This window comes from Pelobates fuscus, chromosome 6 (assembly GCF_036172605.1).
Source record: "Pelobates fuscus isolate aPelFus1 chromosome 6, aPelFus1.pri, whole genome shotgun sequence".
Taxonomy (NCBI): Eukaryota; Metazoa; Chordata; class Amphibia; order Anura; family Pelobatidae; genus Pelobates; species Pelobates fuscus.
The window spans coordinates 134971934-134991328 of NC_086322.1; the positions used below are offsets into that span (position 1 = coordinate 134971934).

Sequence of the window (19395 nt, forward strand, 5' to 3'; positions counted from 1 at the left end):
TAGGGCCATCCTATCGCAAGGATTGAAAAAAGGTAGATCCCCATCTGTCGTACAACGTCTACAATGCTTTGCCAGCTGGGGATATATGATTTGCCCATCCTTGCAGGTTTGTATTGCACTAAGCCGTGTTTGTATGTTTGAATGTAAGCATTCTTTTGTATGGACTATGGTTGTGTGTGAATGTATAGGTGTATTAGTGTGCAGTGTTGTGTTTTTATGTACTTTTGCCATTTGAATGTAGTGACTAGTTTGTGTTTAGTGTTTGCCTTTGAATGTAGGGATAATTCTGTATATACTATTGACATATAAATGCAGAGATGTAGACTTCCAGTAAAGAGAGATCTAATGTTTAAACTTCTCTAATTGTACATTCTGTTTAATTTAGAATTAATTTTTGCTTGCTCTGTTAATAACCTTCTAGAGCCTGCAGGAACCTCCGGTGTTTGATTATAATTCAATTTACAGAGCGGGAGATAAAGACATCTAGAACAAAACATATCTTTTTCATATAGGTTGTGTCGGTCACAACCAGGGGAGGTGTGGCTAGGGCTGCATGGACAGAAGCAAAGTGATTTTACTTCTAAATGGTAAATGGAGAATTTAGCAGTGAGAGCATGATCTATACAGAAAAACGACTTAATTAAGCTAAAGTTGTTTTGATGCCTATAGTATCCTTTGAAGGCCAGAGTAGCTATCGGGAAAGCAAAGCAGACTTAGAGAATGTTTCTAGTTTGGCTATTTTGACCTTAAATTTCAAATTAACTTAACCTTATCTGACAGCGTTACTAATTAAAGTTAAATACAACATTGTTGGCTTTCCCTGCTAGGGTCCCCAGCTAACACAATCTGCTCCCTGCTGTGCCCTCAAAGACCTAGAGGCACTGCATTCAAAGTTTCCACAGGAACCCCCTTTTCCTGGGGGATTTTTGTCACGGAGCGCCCTTGCTGTTCAAATAACACGCTGATCAGAGAATCTGCGCCCAAATTACAGCGTGTTAAAGGTATACCGACTTGTCACTATTCTCTGATCTAGCAAGTAGTTAAGCAGCCATGTGGTGGCTTATTCCCAGTCTCCAAAAATTGATTTCTTGGCCTCTGTAGAGGGTAACGCTTTCATATCCCACGTTTATTCAGATGCCTACTTGCCACCCCAATCTCCCCTTCAAAAAGCACTCTATTTAGAGGTAGGGGGACCAAGTGACACCCTCTTAAAGATTGACAGGACCTCGGCACAGTCCCAATCAGAGGAACAGCTCCAGAGTATCTCCCCCCTCAGGCAATCAATGTGTGAAATGAGTCCTGGCGATCCTCAGAGGTCCTCAACACCGACTGGAAATCACAGTAAGTATAAGGGGCCCTATACTCCACCCTACAGTGATACCAGAACAAAGCCTGTGGGCAAATGCTAGCCTTCGAGCCTATCCAAAGGTATGTGGCACAGGAGCATCCGTCACAACTTTACATTTACTTTTAATTCTCACTTTAGTGAATAACCATAAAAGTCTATGACTAAGATCTCTCTCCAGCAAGAGAGAAAGAAAGTTCTGCATTATGTGTGTAGCCTGTGCACATCACATACACAGTAAGAACAAAACTGACGTGGGCAGTTAAAGGTTAATTTCCAATATTGTTGGTAAATAGCTGCCACAGACAGATGGTAGTTTCTAGGGACTGCAAATAACCACCAGGTTTACAGCCTTGTTGCTAAATGTTTGTAACCTGTTGCTGATAACAACTGCCACTACAGATGCCAACCATTAACATATTAGCAGATTGTTGATGCAGCATAGAAACACACACCTGAGCATACACACTTCATGCAAATGTGGATAGTAGCAGCTGGTTTGTAAAAAGTAGTGACAGGGTTGGAACAAGGTTTTGTTCTTTCTGTTTTGGACTGTATGAATAAAGATGTGATGTCAGTAGAAAGGAACAATGGCAACACAGGAAATAATGGAGGACAAGTGCTTGATTAAGGAATTTTAGCTAACAACGGATGTGGGCAGACCAAGAAGTTATTAAAGTGAACAAATAAAGTTTGAGCCAACTAAAGGTAAGAAAACTGATTCCGGGTAAACAAATGTGAAATCTACCATATGGATAAGTTAGAACAGTTTCTGGTTTTAGCAGAAGAGAAAAATAAAAGAAACTAGCATTAGCATGTAGCCATTTAATACATAAATACAAGTGAATCACACACAGAGTCAAATGGAAATCTGTGATTGTGCATCACATTCATACACAGAAATACAATCACACTCAGTCACATTCACTAACAAACAAACACAAAACTACACATTCAGCCACACAAGCATAAATGTGTGCACATAGTCAGATACACAAAAAGACATGCAATCACAAACAAAGTCACCCACATATATAGACACAAATTGAAGAACAGTCAAATGAATAGACACACACACAAATATAGACACAGTCACATAAAAACACTGACACATGCACAAACATACGTACAGTCACTTTCATACAGAGGAACACACAAACGTCTACAAACAGTCAAATATACATAAACAGGCAAAATGGGAAGGCACACATAAATAATAGGACAATCCAAGTGCCTCTCCACTCCACTGCAGCAAACCACCTAGAAAGCAGACTGGCAAAACAAGAAAAATGTCCAAAACAGATTTATTAAAGGATAAAGTGCAACATTTCAGCTAAGAAAGCCAATACAAAATATACATATATAGACACACTCATATTCACACAATCACATATTTTTACACACGTGTTCAATCTTCCCTCTCCTTCCAGCTGCAGGTGATCTGTGTTAGTAGCTGGGAGTGGAGAGGAGTTTGGAATGATGGACCTGGTCTCTGTCAGTACGATAAGATCCCCAGCAAGTTATAATTCAGCAATCTGCCAAAGGCACAGTGGGAAAAGTGTATTACCAGATCTTAGAGTGGCCAGGCTTAATGCTTAGACAGAAATAGGGGGAATAAATGTGAAATAGGGGGAATAAATGTGAAATAGGATTAAAGCTATTGAAATAATTACAATAAATATATATATTTTTTTATTTTTTCAATTTGCTTCCAGCCTGCTTTATGTGTAATTTCAATTCTATGCCATCTTCTATTTCTTTTTTTTTATATATTTTATTTATTAATGATGTTTTTTAAATAGGTACTGTGACGAAGTGCCCTTCGCCACTTGTGCCTGGAGAGGACTAATTACCAGCCTCCTGCCCTGCGACTATGGCCCCTGGAAGATTTTGCCCTTTAAATACGTTATTTGGGCATAGTGGATTTTATTAGACTGGTTCTGGCCCTTTAAATGCTCTGATGCACTTTGGATGCGGAGTGTGAAGCAAACCCCTGTTTTATGGACTTAGTTAGACTGTTTTATCCCCTCCCCCCCCCCCTAGAACACCAGATTAAACCCTTAATAACTGTTATATATTCAAACACTGTCTGACCCTTTTAACTGTCATTTGGTTTTCCTCTGAGGAGGAGTTGTTTTGCTGCATGAGTGCTGTTGATTTTGTGTGCTCATTAAACAGACCTGCTTGACCCTTTCTTGAAGCCTTGGCTCATGCTTGGGGGATGGGATAAGTCTGCAGTGCTGATGGTGTTGGTTGGAGTGCTTGGAGTCCTCGGCAAGCACTAGGAGCATCGATTGGCGGAGGTACTCGGTTGCAGTGCCAGGGGGTCCGTCACAGGTACTATTACCCATCTTTCCTATGGACGCTTGCGTGTTCTCACTGTGATTTTCACAGTGAGAATCACGCAAGCGCCTCTAGCGGCTGTCAGTGAGACAGCCACTAGAGGATTTGAGGGCTGGATTAACCCATTTATAAACATAGCAGTTTCTGTTTTGAATTGAGTTATACCCATATCAGCATAGGCCTCAATTTAATATTTTTGGATAAGCTTTTCAAATATCATCATCATTTTTTTGAAAAACTTTTAAAATATTTAATATTTTTATATATTTTTTTTAAATCACTTTGAAAGTTTTCTGTTTTTTGTTTTGTTTACATATTATGAAAGCATATTTTGCTTATCTTTAGAAGATTAGATATTCATGTTCTGTTCTAAAGAATGTTTAGAGTGTTTAATGGGTAGGGTGCGGCTATCCACTTCATTTTTTGCTAAACATTAACATAAATACAGGCTAGTATAAAATACAATAAAGTCAGGACAAGCTTGGTCTGGTACACTGGGATACAGGACTGGACAATCTCAGCCAAGAACAAATGGACAGGAATGACAAATAAACACACTTGAGGGCTGTAAGACTACAAAAGTGCCCTGGTCCAAAAGTTAGTGAAGTTTAAATAGGGCCAGTGATATCTCGTGTAAATGATGCTGCATCTAGATGGAACAGATTGGCATTAAATATTCACTGGTGCATCAAAATCAGTGAGCGACCCGTGAGGTTAAAGTGAGTGCATGGCCATCTAAGAACAATGCAGAGATGAAGCTGGTGCCTCAATACTGGTAAGTGCTATCACAAATTGATGTGAGCGTCAAGAGGCAGGAAGATGGGAAAACTCAGAATCAGGAGGTGAACTTTCACTAGTGCAGGAGAAGCAATAGACTTGTACATCAGTTTGCAACATAGTGATGTTTGATTTTAGCAGCACACAGTTAGCAGGCAGAGGGTGCTGACATATCACTGACTGGAGGAAAATGGAAGATGTAGGCAAAGGTAGATAAGGGATGTTTGGTGGCGGGGCAGACTGATTAGTTTTGCCCCTTGCTGGCTTTACAGGCTGGCCACAGAATGCTAAAATGCCTGAACAGCTGAGGAGATAAAGATTCAAAAAAGCACAGGAAGGCATACTGTCAGCTTTAATTATGATCCAAGGAAATGTATGATGACACACAGTCATGGCCGGCCTTAGGCTATTATATGCGAAAATCTTCACAGTACCCCTTCACGGCCACATTACATCCCTGACCACACTCGCTAATCCAGTTCCTCCCTCAATTTAAAACAGGGGTCATCAACATTCAACACATGATGAACAAATGTCTAATTCGTAAATGGAGCCACCATCGAAAAAAAAGATTATAATAAATAGCTTCCTAAATTGGTATTCTTCGGTGGGATTGCCATATTTATAGATATACATAAATAGAGAGAGAGAGAGAGAGAGAGAGAGACAAACAGCTATCTACTACTGCTGAAACATAAAAACTATGAACGCTAATTTCTAAAGTTTGATCTTTCAATTGGATAATTATCTATTAAACAACTAAAAGAAAAAAAAATAAGAGAAGCCCTTATCTTAATGTTGGTATTTAAGCTGCTTAGTAGATAACTCCTTAATTTACTATTCTTATGTGGGTTTGCCATATTTATGGATACCAAAAAAGGACTTATCTTCTAAGCAGCACACTAATTAGGTATCTGTACATTTGGGCGATCCAAACTAAGGATAGCAAATTAGGGAGTTATCTACTAAGCAGCTTAAATATCAACATTAAGATAAGGGCTTCTCTTATTTTTTTTCTTTTAGTTGTTTAATAGATAATTATCCAATTTGCTATACTTATGTTGGATTGCTATATTGAAGGATACCAAATAAGGGAGCAATCTACTAAATACAAGCACGCATGTATATACATTCAGACATACACGAGCACATACACACATACACACATACACACACAAACAAGTTTTATTTATTTAAAGACGAATACCCAACCTCCCTACTTGTACCTGGGAGTGCTGAAGTGATCATCTCCCTGGGGTGTGTTGTGGCTGCTGGGTTCACAAGATGCACACAAGCAACTATGCATGGGGGTGCAATAAGTAGTACGTTGCTCCCTCACCAATCAGTCCCCTCCAACAGTTTGGGCAGAGTAGGCAGACACCTATTGTACTAAGGGAGACTCCCACAAAGCACAGGACAATGGTCAAAATCATCAGTATTTTCTGTAGTGAGCTTTCATCAGATAAAGTAGAAACTTTTCAGCCAAAATTTGCCTTACCAATATTTTCAATGGGCACTATGAGCAATGCATATCATATAATACCCTGTATGTGTTAAAAAGGGTTTGTGATTACTATGTGTAATAGTAGATAGCTTCTGAGTGCCTGTGAACACTTTCACCCACCCATTATTGTTGATTATTACTGTTTACAAAAATAAAAATGTATATATAGATAGATACAGGGCCAGTCCGTCCATAGGCCCCGGTGCAGCTATGGCTCCAGATGGCACTTTAACAGGGGCGGCATTTTGCCGCCCCTGTGTCTGCCGTAAGGATCCTGGGCCAGCTATCTGCATATAAATATATATATATAGCGCAAATCTATATATGCAGCCAGTGCTCTCTCCGTCCCTGGGGTCCAGTGTGGTTGCAGTGAGGCAGGCAGCTGTAAGTGCATTAGAGATGACGAGGGAGCGGTAATTCTTCTGCTCTGCTCCCTCACGGCCCACAACAGAGCTGAGCAGAAGGATTACAGCTCCCTCGCTGCCTCTAATGCAACCCCACTGTACCCAGGGACAGATCCACTCCAGCTCTCCAGTTAGGTAGGCTGAATGGGCAAATTAAAATAATAAGTGAATGTCTGTTATTGAGAGTGTGAGTCAGTGTCAGTGAATGGGTTTGTGTATCTGTTTGTATGTATGTAATGTGTGTGTATTTGTGTATCTGTATGTAGCGTGGGTATCTGTGTGTTTGTGTGTGTGTGTGTCTGTATGTAGTGTGGGTATCTGTGTGTTTCTGTGTGTAGTGTGTGTATCTGTTTTTATGTATGTGTGTATCTGTAGTGTGTGTGTTTGTGTTTGTATCTGTGTGTATCTGTGTATGTGTAGTTTGTGTATACTGTATGTGTGTAATGTGTATCTGTGTGTGTAGTGTGTGTATCAGTATGTCTGTGTATCTGCATGTGTGGCAGTGTGCCTGTACATTTGTATGTGTGTCAGTATCTGCATGTATGTCCGTTTTTAATACATATACTGACACACATACAGTTGCATACACAGACAGACAGATAGATAGGGATCACGGTGGTAGGAGTCTGGATGCGCAGTTTCTCCTTGAAACACTACACATTCAGAGTTACTCTTAATTGTTTGTCGAGGGCTAATTTTACCCACAGCACAAATGACTTAGGCAGCCCAGAACAGACCTAATGTAAATTCTGTGCATATTTTACATCTGTGCATATTTTAGCATCTGTCAACATGCACAGTGCACTGGCAACAGAAAATCTTTTTTGCAAACAAAGCACCTGCAAGGGGAATATTACTTTCCCCTCCCTTCCTCTCACTGTGCGGTTTTGTTGTTAATCAAATATCCATCCTTTCCACACCTCTCCTCTATGAGAAACCAGAGTTAGGACCACACAAGGCCACCTGTGACACAGACAGGAGCGCTGTGAGCTTCACTAGGCGCTGTAATCAAGGTAAATTTAAACTTTTTTCCATTTTCATGGGGGGACCTTATAGCAAGAGGCTAATTGTGGAGAAGGTGTGGAGAAGGTGCCCAAATGGTAGATCCCCGATGTTTTAAAACTACAGCTTCCATGATGCTTTGTCTTTCTAAAGGCATGCAAAGCAACATGGGAGTTGTAGTTCTACAACATCTGGAGATCAACATTTTGGGCGCCCCTGGGTTAGCGTAAGCCTATAAGTAAAGTAAATATGTGGATGTTATTTGTCTAGCATGGCAGTGTTAAGATGGGCTGAATTTTCAGGCATGATTGTATAAAGTTGGGAGTGTACTTTTGGAACATGGAACTGTGTGTGAATGTGGGGAAGTATGTGTGTATTGTGCCAGTAGATATGAATTTGTGTAAAGTAGCAGTGTGTAAATGTGGGGATGTATTTGAACAGCAAGTAGAAAAGAGTGTATTTCTGTGTTGTCTCAATATGTGTGTAAATTTGTTGAGGTCTTTGTGAATGTTCATATATTTTTCCACCCAATTCTCTCTATCTCCCCTCCCCCTTCATTTGGCCTTCCCTCCATAATCAGACTCAATCCTTAGTTATCTCCATGCTATGTCACTCCCATTTTCAACTTATTTTCTTTGTCTGTCTTATACAAACCACTACTTTCTCACTTCAGCTACAATTAAAAAAAAAATATTTAAAATTATAATTTATTATTTTATTTTTTTCTCCTGTGGTCCTACCTCAGGCTTTCTATAGCTTGTCTCAGCTTTCTTTATGAGGAGCTAGCTGGTCACTCCTACAGACCTCTTCAACAATGAGGCCACGCCGTATGGGTATGGTGTGTGGGAGACGAGGGCGGGGATATGATATGACTTCATATCTCCTCCCCTTTCAAACACCAGGAAAGACACAGTAAGATCAGGATCCATATTTAATATTATAGGCTCTGCCATGCTTCAAGCAGTTGCCACTAGTGCTAGTGAGCAGGATGTGTAATTAGCTGACCTCGCCAGCTGGTTAAACATGGGCAGGCCTTCAAAAGTCTCAGGCCCAATTTTCCAAGTGCTCAGTCTGCCCCTGTGTGCGAGTTGTGACAGCTCCCTGGTGCCCCTGTTGCTTTGGCGCCCTGTGCTCTGCACAAGTCGCACAACCCAAAGGCTGGCCCTGCAGACAGGAAACAGATGTCAAAGTTAGGGCTCTGGTGTTACTCCAACCACCATGCCCACTTCTGCTTTTTGATGTAGTCATGGTGGTAGGAGTCTGGATGTGCAGCGCTTCAGCATGGAACACTGCACATCCAGGGTAATTTTAATTGTGTGTCGGGGGCTAGTTACACCCCTTGCGTTCTAGATTAATGAATGCCAACTCTGTGCATATTTTCAGCCTGTTTATAGTGCACACTTCACGTTGGTGCCAGACGTGGTCTGCTTCCCTGCTTTTCTCCCTCCGTCCAATTTTGTCATAAGCCCTCCCCATACATTTTCTGGGATGGTTCATTCAAAAACATCTCTACAAGAAACCTTTAACTGACATCACAAGGGGATCTTCTCCTGACTTGATTAAGGTAAATAAAAACGTAATTAAAAACGTTTTAGGTAGGTGACCTTAAGAATAATGCCCAATAGGGCATTATTTAAACTGGAAAAATGTTGGGAGTAACCCTTTACTAATGATAATCATGCTAATAAAGATAAAAAAGTATTTTCAGTTTAAAATATCCTCTGTGGTTTAGATGAAAAAGGGTCACTTCCAGCAACAAAACAACAACATTTCATTAGTAATAATTCGATTTAAAAGGACACTCTGAGCGCCAAACCACCTTCAGCTTAACCCCTTAAGGACACATGACTGAAATATTCCGTCATGATTCCCTTTTATTTCTAAAGTTGTGTCCTTAACATGGTTTTGGTGTATAGTTCGTGACTTTACAGTTTAACTACTCAAATTTCTGCCATTTAGGAGTCAAACCGCATTATTTATGCAGCTTTAGCCACACCTTCCGTGACTTACATGGTCTCTACACACATTTCCTGAAAAAGCGTATGTTGTACTCTAATTGCCTGTTCTGTTAAATATCTGCTGGAGCCTGCAAAAGCCTCATGTAAGTGATTAAAGTCTGTTAACAGAACAGGAGATAAGAACTTCCAAAGTAAATAATACATGGGTTACCCACGAAGGTGAAATTCAAACTGAACTTAAAATTTAAAGCCAACGTAACTGAACTGAAAGTGTAGAATATAACTTTTCCAGTTCAACTATTTTGACCTTAAATTTGTAATTTGTTTAGAATACTCACTTTACTGAATAACTATGACTGTGTTGTAAATAATGTAAATAATATTTAACTACCAGATCAGTCAATACATTTTATATGGTAGGTATCAAGTCTTTAACTGGTATCCCATCTAGGGCCACATTAAATAACCTATTTAGTTCAAACATTTGTATAGTACATTTTGGGGTAACCTCCAAGAATAGTACATGCATGAGTGATGGTGTTGTGGATTGACAACAAGATGTTTACAATATCTGTACTATATATGAAAAATATCTCAACATAAACAAAATGTGGACCTCCATTAAAAATGTTAGTATTTATATCAATAGCATTTGAATACTTCATGCATTATATCTGTTTTGTGGCCTTGAGTTCACTAGTGGGTTATAGGTGTCTTAGGTAAATACAAATTATCATAACCCCTGATAAACAACTACAGATAAAATAATTCTGTGTACTTTTCCTAATTGTATCATAAGATAATATTTTCTACTTATCTAAAAAGAGTGGCAAGAAAGGATATTCCAGTGACAGCAGTTAAAAAAAAAAAAAAACATTGTCACTATTAAAGGGACACTACAGTCACAAGAACAACTACAGCTTATTGAATTTGTTCTGGTGAATAGAATCATTACCTTCAGGCTTTTTGCTGTAAACATGGTCTTTTTCAGAGAAAATGCAGTGTTTACATTACAGCCTAGTGATACCTTCACTGGCCACTCCTCGGATGGCTGTTAGAGATCCTTCCTGGGTCATGGCTGCCTAAAATGCATCCAAACATTCAGTATCTCCACCCTCTGCATGCAGACAGTGAACTTTCCTCATAGAGATTCATTGATTCAATTCATCTATATGAGGAGATGCTGATTGGCCAGGGCTGTGTTTGAATCATGCTGGTTCTGCCCCTGATCTGCCTCCTTGTCAGTCTCAGCCAATCCTATGGGGAAGCATTGTGATTGTATCGGGCCACTACTTCTGATGATGTCTGCAGACTGCTTGTTTTTTTTGTTGTTGTTGAGGCAAACAGCATGCAGTTCTACAGCTTCTGGCTTGAATACAGTAAGGTGTTGCTATATTTATGGAGGCATAAGGGTCCCAGGAGGGCTAGATGGTGGTTTTAACACTATAGGGTCAGGAATACATGTTTGTGTTCCTGACCCTATAGTGATCCTTTAACCCCTTAAGGACCGGACTATTTTTGCGATGTTGTACATTTGCGACCAGGCATCTTTTTACACTTTTGTGGTGTTTGTGTTTAGCTGTAATTTTCCGCTCTCTCATTTACTGTTCCCATACAAGTTATATATTGTTTTTTTCAGGACAAAAGGGGCTTTCTTTACATACCATTATTTATATAATCTCATGTAATTTATTTTTTTTTTAAATGAAAAGATATGATGAAAAATTGAAAAACATACATGTTTTTTGACTTTTATTTGAAAAATATTTTACTCATCTACAAAAGCGAATGAAAAAAACTGCTAAACAGATTCAAAAATTTGTCCTGAGTTTAAAAGAACCCAGTGTTTACATGCTTTTTTGCTATTTTTTGCATGTTATAGGACTATAAGTACAAGTAGGATATTGCAGTTTCAAAACATACATTTTTAAAATGTATCAATAGTGACATTGTAACATTATTATCTGTCATAAATTTCTGAATAACACCCCACATGTACATATTTTTTTTAAAGTAGACAACCCAGGGTATTCAATTTGGGGTATTTCCAGACTTTTTTAGTAGCCACTTAGTCGCAAACACTGGCCAAAGTTAGTGTTCATTTTTGGTTGTGTGTGAAAAAAGTAAAAAACTAAATTGAACGCTAATTTTGGCCAGTGTTTGTGACTAAGTGGTTACTAAAAAAGACTGGACATTTCCCATTTGCAATACCTTGGGTATGCCATCATGGGGGTAATTCTCATTCCTGGGCAACCATACGCTCTCAAAGGCAACGTAACCAACCTGGCTATTTTCAATGTAAAAATATTTGACCCATATATATGACCCTGTAACTTTCAAAAACGCTATAAAACCTGTACATGGGGGGTACTGTTATACTCAGGAGACTTTGCTGAACACAAATATTAGTGTTTCAAAACAGGAAAATGTATCACAACAATTATATCATCAGTAAAAGTGCTGTTTGTGTGTGAAAAATGCAAAAAAAAGTCACGTTCACTGACAATATCATCACTGTGATATGTTTTACTGTTTTGAATCACTAATATTTGTGTTCAGCGAAGTCTCCCGAGTAAAACAGTACCCCCCATGTACAGGTTTTAGGGTGTCATAGAACGTTACAGGGTAAAATACAGTGCTAGCAAATTAAATTCTCTGGACTTTCGGCCTGGGCCGAAAGTCCAGAGAATTTAATTAATATATGTCTGTATATCATATATATATATATATATATATATATATATATATATATACACAAATATATAATTATTATTATTTTTTTAATTAACATTAACCTTTAATTTTTTTATGATTTTACACTAGCAGGGAGACTGCCTGTCAGCACAGGCAGTCCCCCTGCAGGCAGACACATGGACACCTATTGTGACCATGTGATCGCTCTGTTGAGCGATCACATGGCCCAAGGGGTCCTAATCCGCCATGGGGAGACTGTCTGGGCTGCAGGCAGTCTCCCCACACCGGGAGCACTGCCGATCGCCGCCAGGGGAACGACGGCGATCGGGTAAGTACATCTGACCGTTAGGACGGTTCAGGACCGTCACCGTCGGCAACGCCAAAATGCCTATGACGGTCCTGAACCGTCCTCGGTCCTTAAGGGGTTAAAGTTATTTAATATTTTTGGATAAATGTTTAAAATATTTTTCAAAATATTGAAATATCAACAAAAAAAACGTATAAAACAGACATCACTATATCACAATATTAAAGGAGCACTATAGGCACCCAGACCACTTCAGCTTAATGAAGTGGTCTGGGTGCCAGGTCCCTCTAGGATTAACCCTTTCTGCTGTACAAATGGGTTAATCCAGCCTCTAGTGGCTGTCTCATTGACAGCTGCTAGAGGCGCTTCCACGCTTCTCACTGTGATTTTCAAAGTGAGAAGACACCAGCATCCATAGGAAAGCATTGATAATGCTTTCCTATGAGACTGGCTGAATGCACGCGTGGCTCGTGCCGCGCATGCGCATTCAGCCGACGACGGGAAAGGAGGAGGAGAGTCCCCCCGCTTCAGCACGGCGCTGGAAAAAAGGTAAGGGATTGACCCCTTCCTCACCCTAGAGCCCGACGGGAGGGGGACCCAGAGGGTGAGGGGGACCCAAGGACCCTATAGAGCCAGGAAAACGAGTGTTTTCCTGGCACTATAGTGGTCCTTTAAAAAAAAAAAATTAAAATATGAAATCATTTAAAATACTTAGTCATAAATATTAAATCAACACCTACGCAAAAAAAATGATTTTTTTTTATGTGTTTTGTTTATTAGTAAAGTTATTTTTGCAAACACATACTAGATTTTTCAAACAAAAAATAGGTGCTATTCTAGCTGCAAAATTCTAAATGTTGAGAAACATTTTATTGGTTACTATGGTGATGAGTCCTTACTTAAAAGTTTGCACCATAATAGCAACTGTTTTTGCCTTGATAAATTTCCACTATGCAGTAGTGAAAAAGTTTAAAGTATAAAATGAGCGTCCTTTTCGCTTTAATCTTCAGGCTTCAGATAAAGATATCCAAACATAGTGGTTGTCACCCTAGCAAATCTTGTGGTTCTTAAACAGACCAGACTTAAAGGGACACTCCAGGCACTAAACCAACTTAGTCTAAAAGTTGTAATGGTGCCAGAAGGCCCCTCGAGGCACTCTTACCTCAAGGGCTTTAACCGTTCTTGAACAGTTTAACCCCAAAGTTGCCTTCAGCGGTGATGTCCAGTCCCGCCATACAGCATCCAAGACAGTTTGGTGAATGGGGAGTCACTGATTGGCTGAGAGCATCAGCTGACCACTCTCAGTCAATCAGCAGCACCTCTGTTCATCAGCACTCCGCACTTCCTGAATCTGAAAATTCAGAAGCCGGATGTCGCCTGCGGGGGGAGTGGTCATCGCCGCTGGAGGCAAGTTTGGAGTTAAACCATTCAAGAACAATTCAACACCTTGAGGCAAGAGTGCCCTCAGAGGTTTCCTGGCACCATAACAACTTCATTTAAATTAAGTTGCGTTGGTGCCTGGAATCAGTGGTGTATTCTGAATTTGTGCTGCCCTAGGCATGACTAAATGCGGCACCCCCTTTAACTAGATTTGCTCCACTAATTCGTGTCAAGGCCTTTTTTTTGACTGACAGACACACACACACAAACAATGACAGACACACACACTGACAGACACACACAGACACTCACTGACAGTCACAAACATACTCACACACAGATATTTTCTCATACACTCATCAATTATTAAGATCTTTAATAATTATCTAAAAGGACATATCTCCCTCACCACCCGGCTAGATTATTAGTACTTTAACACCTGGGGGGGGCCTAAGGTGGCAGCCATCTCTTGGGCACCCCCAGGACACAAGGCAAACAAGGCATTTGCCTGGGCACTTGGTGTGGCATTTTTTGCCACCCCCCCTGAAAGTGCCACCCTAGGCAAATGCCTTATTTGCCTTGTGGTAAATACAGCCCTGCCTGGAATGTCCCTTAAAATTAGTCTACATGTCTACACCCCTATTGTGTAAAGTGCATTAATGTAGTTGACTATCCACTAGACAGTGTTTATACACAGACAGAATTGTTCACCGAAACCTAAATAGTAAGTTAAAAAAAATCGCCATAGTCAATTAAAATTGTAGGAGTAAATTAAGTCAAATGTAGGCTAAAATATCCAATCTGTGACAATAATTGTGTTGTAGAATGTTTTCAGATCAGCTATTTGTGCCTACATGTTGTCATTTGTATTTCAATTAACTGCACTTTTTAGCTTAGTGAATAAATCCCTAAGTGTAAACTGACTAGAATTCAAAGCGAATTTCAAAATGTTAGAGCAAAGTATGTGAAATGGAAAAACTGTTCAAGTCAGCTATGTATTTGTTTGGACTATTTTGGTTCAAAGCCCAAATTTCACTTTATTTTTTACACTTTTGAATCACCATGAGAATTGCAGTGAATTGAAGAGAAAAGAGCAAAATATGGGCAAATATAACTGCTGAGAAAAAAAAAATTCCAACTATAGTCAAGTTCGCTTTTTACCCACAATTTAGCAATTCACTGCAGTTCAATGTCTACGGAATAAATCCCACTGTTTCTCTATTGCGTTTCAATTTACCTTTAATAGGTAGACTGGATAATGGGGGGGGGGGAGGGTATGATGATAATGATTGCAGACAGACGGATGGACAGATATTATTTCCTGGTAAAATATGTTATCAATAAATAATATTATAAAAGTACATTGTACAGTCCACATAATGCTGCAGTTAAAATGATAATGTTATACATGCTTGCATAGTTGTAGGTTAAAGTTTAAGTCAGCTGTTAGCATATACTAATAGAGTTCTTGCATTCATAACAAGTGACTTTTATGGCTTTTGCACATTGGACTCCTAGTTACACTATGTGCCTGGTAGCCCTCACTGACTTTATTTAGCTATGAATCTGCACCCTCTTAGTGAATTATCATTCAATTTCTTAACACTAGGCAGAATACAGTACATTACAGTGATTTTTACACACATTCACTTATGGAAATACAGGAATCTAATAAGGAAACCAGGTACACAGCATAAAAACACCTACTCAGTAAACTCCCTGCATAATAAAATTAATTAGATCATAATTAAAGGTAATACTGCATTGTCTAACACTACCAGGGATAGGCGATGCTTTGCCAGCATTATGGCTGCAAGAGCATTGTGGGAGATGTAGTCCACAACATCTGGAGTGCCGAAGGTTGCCTATCCCTGACGTATGCATTACCACCCATTTTTCAGAATATTAAAAAAAAAAAACGAATACATCGCCTAGAAAACAGATATCAATATATCAAAATATGTTGTTTACTTACCTTGTCTTCTACGAATCCGTAATGTTACGCCTTTGTTGGTAACTTGCAAAAAAGAAGGATATTTTCCAGAAATTAAATTAATTAATTATGGAGCAGTGCCAAAAAGAAAGGTCTTTAAAAAAAAAAAAAGACCCCTGCCTCCTAGACTAGCGAACAAGTGTCATTCAAACTGTCTCTCCTGTTATTCAGATCAAGGAGGATGTCGTACCGTAAACAGTGCTTCTTCAGAGCGCTGTTTTAGACTCAGTCCTGAGAGTGATGCTGCATAGAATCCTGTGCTCGGTATACAGTAACAATGACAGATGCCTGATATATCTCAGTGTTCTGTCACTCTCTGCAGCCTGCCCAATGACTGGGTGTGATGATAGGGATATTTCCACTCCTTCTCACGTTCTTCTTCGTTAGCCTCAGGCAGGACGAGATCGGTGTCAGTTTTTGATGTCTTGTAACTTCGGACAAATTCTCAGTACTGGCTCCTCCTCCTGCCCCTGCTCTGCATTCAGTTACTGGGAAAAAAAAAACCCTGTGAAAAGGTAAACAATTCCCCTGTGCTCTGATCAGGAAAGCTTTTAGAAACTACCCAAGTTACCGATCTATTTTAGGTGTTTACAGTGAAATTGTCATTTTAATCAGGTGAATTTGTTTTTCAACAAAGAATGCATAGCCTTCTCAGGAAACCAGCCGTGTAGAGCTTGATCTTCAGAGATACCTCAAAATTACATAAAATGTGTTTTCATTTTTAGTGCTTGTGGGTTTAAAAAAAAAGATATATCTTCCTTTGCACAATTAGTGTGTTTCCAATGTCTGAGATACTGTACTGTTTCTCGAGGCATCCAAAGTGTTCTGAAAAAAATGCAACAAGGACAAATGTAATTTTTGTAATATACCACAAATATCACTGTTTAACATGCCACTGGTGGGAGAGTAAAGTATGAATTACGTGTACAAATATCCATCTAATAGGTATTTATAAGGTGCTCACTTTAACATACTGATAAAGGCATGTCTTGTTCGGATTTAACCATACACTGTTGAAGGCGGGCACATCGTTTACATACTGTGGTTAGAACTCTTATTAAATACTAGCAATGCAAAAACAAAACGGGGTTAGTTGTGCACAACCGTGGTGAACGGTGAATTTATTTTATTTATATTTTTTTATTTTTTGCATCATGTTTGATTTTCCTCATGATACCTAGTTTAGTGGGCGGAAAGTAAATATGGACATTGGTAAACAATGCTAGAATGGATAAATTCATTATTACTTTTATTGCAAGACAAAGTAAATCAGACACTCCCCCATGTCAGCACACATCAGACAAGAGAGGGAACACAGAGTGTGCTGGGCCCCCGTGTGCAGGCAGGAGGGCAGGTCCTGCAGGACTACTAGCTGGAACGGCGTTCCTGCTTTGGAACAGGTGCAGGGACGCCGTTCCCTCGCGTTCCTGCAGGACTCGAGCCCTGTTTATGTTACATCAAAACACATTAATGATTTGTTTTATTGTACCTTGATATATTACATAATGATTCCATGGCCTTGGCATTTTAAACTAATGAATAATATACCTTCTTTCTTGGCACTATTCTGATTTTTACTAGATGTAATCCAATTATTTCTTCCTGTAATTACTGCCAATAAGCCCCAGGGTTATCACTTCCTTGACTTATATGTCTCTCATAGAATGGGTTTTCAAGCTGATTATTTTATTATTACATGTTCGTGCTCTCTGTTTCTTCTTAAGTGCGTACAGTTGACTAATGCTGTCTTACCCAAATAAAATAGGAAACTTAAAAAAAAGAAGAAATAAAATGGCTCCTTCCAGTAACCAGGTGTGCCAGAATTTAATAAAACTTCCCTCTAGCCTTCAGATAGGTTGATTGATTAAAGGAGTCACTACATGTTTTTAGGTGACACAAGAAGATGGTATATGCTGTGTTGCACATACATTATTACTAGGATTTGTTAAGCATCACAGTGTTATGTTGTCCAGATTTTTCATGCCTCCTGAATGCAGACACCTTCATGTATTCCTGCATTTGTAATATCTGCATGGCTTACAGATGAAATGTTCATGTTAGTAAGTTCTGTTTGTATCCTCCAACCAGAGCTTGCATTACCGTCCAAGGAAATTGAAGCCCTGTGGCTCTCAATAACTCAATTAAAGTATGAAAACAACAGACTGAAGGTGACTGATCATATATGTAGTCTTCAGCACCTCATACGTCTGCCCCAAATTACCTGAACTATGAGAACAGACTGTATTAAGGTGACTGGTCACCTTGTTCTGAATTTTTAACATTATTACCAAAATAAATCTATATCCAGCAGCAAGCTGCTGAACAGATAAAGGTGGATCTGGCATCTCTGCCACCTCTGCATGAGGATACACTGTCCGGCACTTTGTACAGAAAGACAAGCCAGCTACTGGTTACTTTGCAGCAAATTAGAACCAGTACGAAGGTGGTAGATAACACGCACAAGAAGAGAGGAATGTACTGGTGACCAGGGGTTTGATCAGAGGATAGATTTATTGCAACAAAGGACACATCCCTGGACTTCGTTTTCCCCTTGTCATTGCTGGATTTTATATGCCTCCTGATGTGTTTGTTAGTTGGTTCAGTAAATAAAACGTTATTACGAACAAGATCATATTATTCAAGAAGCCGAACAAAGTGTCGAATGACCGACCACCCTGCATGTGGAGTGTGTTGCTGGTTAACCACACAGAAGCTGTGGTTAACCGCAGCCTAATTGACAAAAGGCTGGGTGGTCGTCGTTCGTATGAACGAACACGTGGCGGTGGCCATTGACGTCCACCCTCCGTGCGTTTGGCTAAATTCACACGAACAGAGCGCTATTCAGTAAGAACAAACTACCGAAAGAGACTCATCCAATGGAGTTACGCACAAATGTTCATGCAAATTGTACTTTATTTGAATGAGAAGACAGACCGGCCGCACAGCCTAATTCTCTGGAACTCTTTTAGGCATGAAATCAAGCGTGCGGTCGGTCCAATGTGACTTCCACAGAATTCGGAAACCTCTGATCTGGGTGATTTTTGGATATGTTGTTTGCCCAGATCAGAGCTATCCAGGGATGTATAATTTATGGGGATATGTTTGAGTTTTGGGGTGTTTCTGAACTTTGGGTAAAGTTATTCCATTAGCTATCTTAATTATATCACAGGCAGAGGGGAGGGCTTGCTGACTGTATGTGGGAGTGTTACAGTACTAATTATTGTTCCCATTGGTTTATGTTATTTTTGTCCCTGTGTTTCATCAGGTCCAGGGGGTGTGCATCTGGCCTGAAAATGTATATAAAAGGAATGACTTTGTGCTCAATAAACCAGACCTTCTTACCCTCAACTCACAGATCTATTCATTTATTGATTGTTTTTCAGGTAGTCCAGCTGCCCAGCTACTCAAATTGATGGCCCAGCTAAAGTCTCTTAGTGACACAATTGACAAACTGAAGGTACATGCTCTAAGTTGGCTTACTTCAATGGAGACGATTCTGTTCTCTGCCAAATAGGTTGGAATAATAGTGCACTTTTTTATATATCTTTTAGTTCATGGAATAATAGATAATCCATTCTCACCAAATCAGTTTGTGAAAAATACATCTTTGCCAGTGCTGCACATTTCCCTTCTGTTTATCAAATTATAGACTGAAATTTCTCTGACATCCTTCTCATGTTGACATTGC

At 39.5% G+C, this 19395-nt stretch overlaps 1 protein-coding gene across 7 annotated transcripts in view; it reads right to left on the minus strand.

Annotated features, from left to right (window-relative positions):
- Positions 1 to 16128, minus strand: part of UGT8 (UDP glycosyltransferase 8) — a 76688-nt gene extending 60560 nt beyond the window's left edge. For 3 of the 7 annotated variants that reach the window (XM_063458266.1, XM_063458270.1, XM_063458265.1), the window contains exon 1: positions 15690 to 16128. The gene's annotated coding sequence lies outside the window, so the exon portion shown is untranslated. Of the gene's footprint in view, positions 1 to 8115; positions 8189 to 15689 lie in introns of those variants that run through there. The other 4 variants (XM_063458268.1, XM_063458267.1, XM_063458271.1 and 1 more) reach the window with 3 other exon arrangements.
- Between the last annotated feature and the right edge of the window lie 3267 nt (positions 16129 to 19395).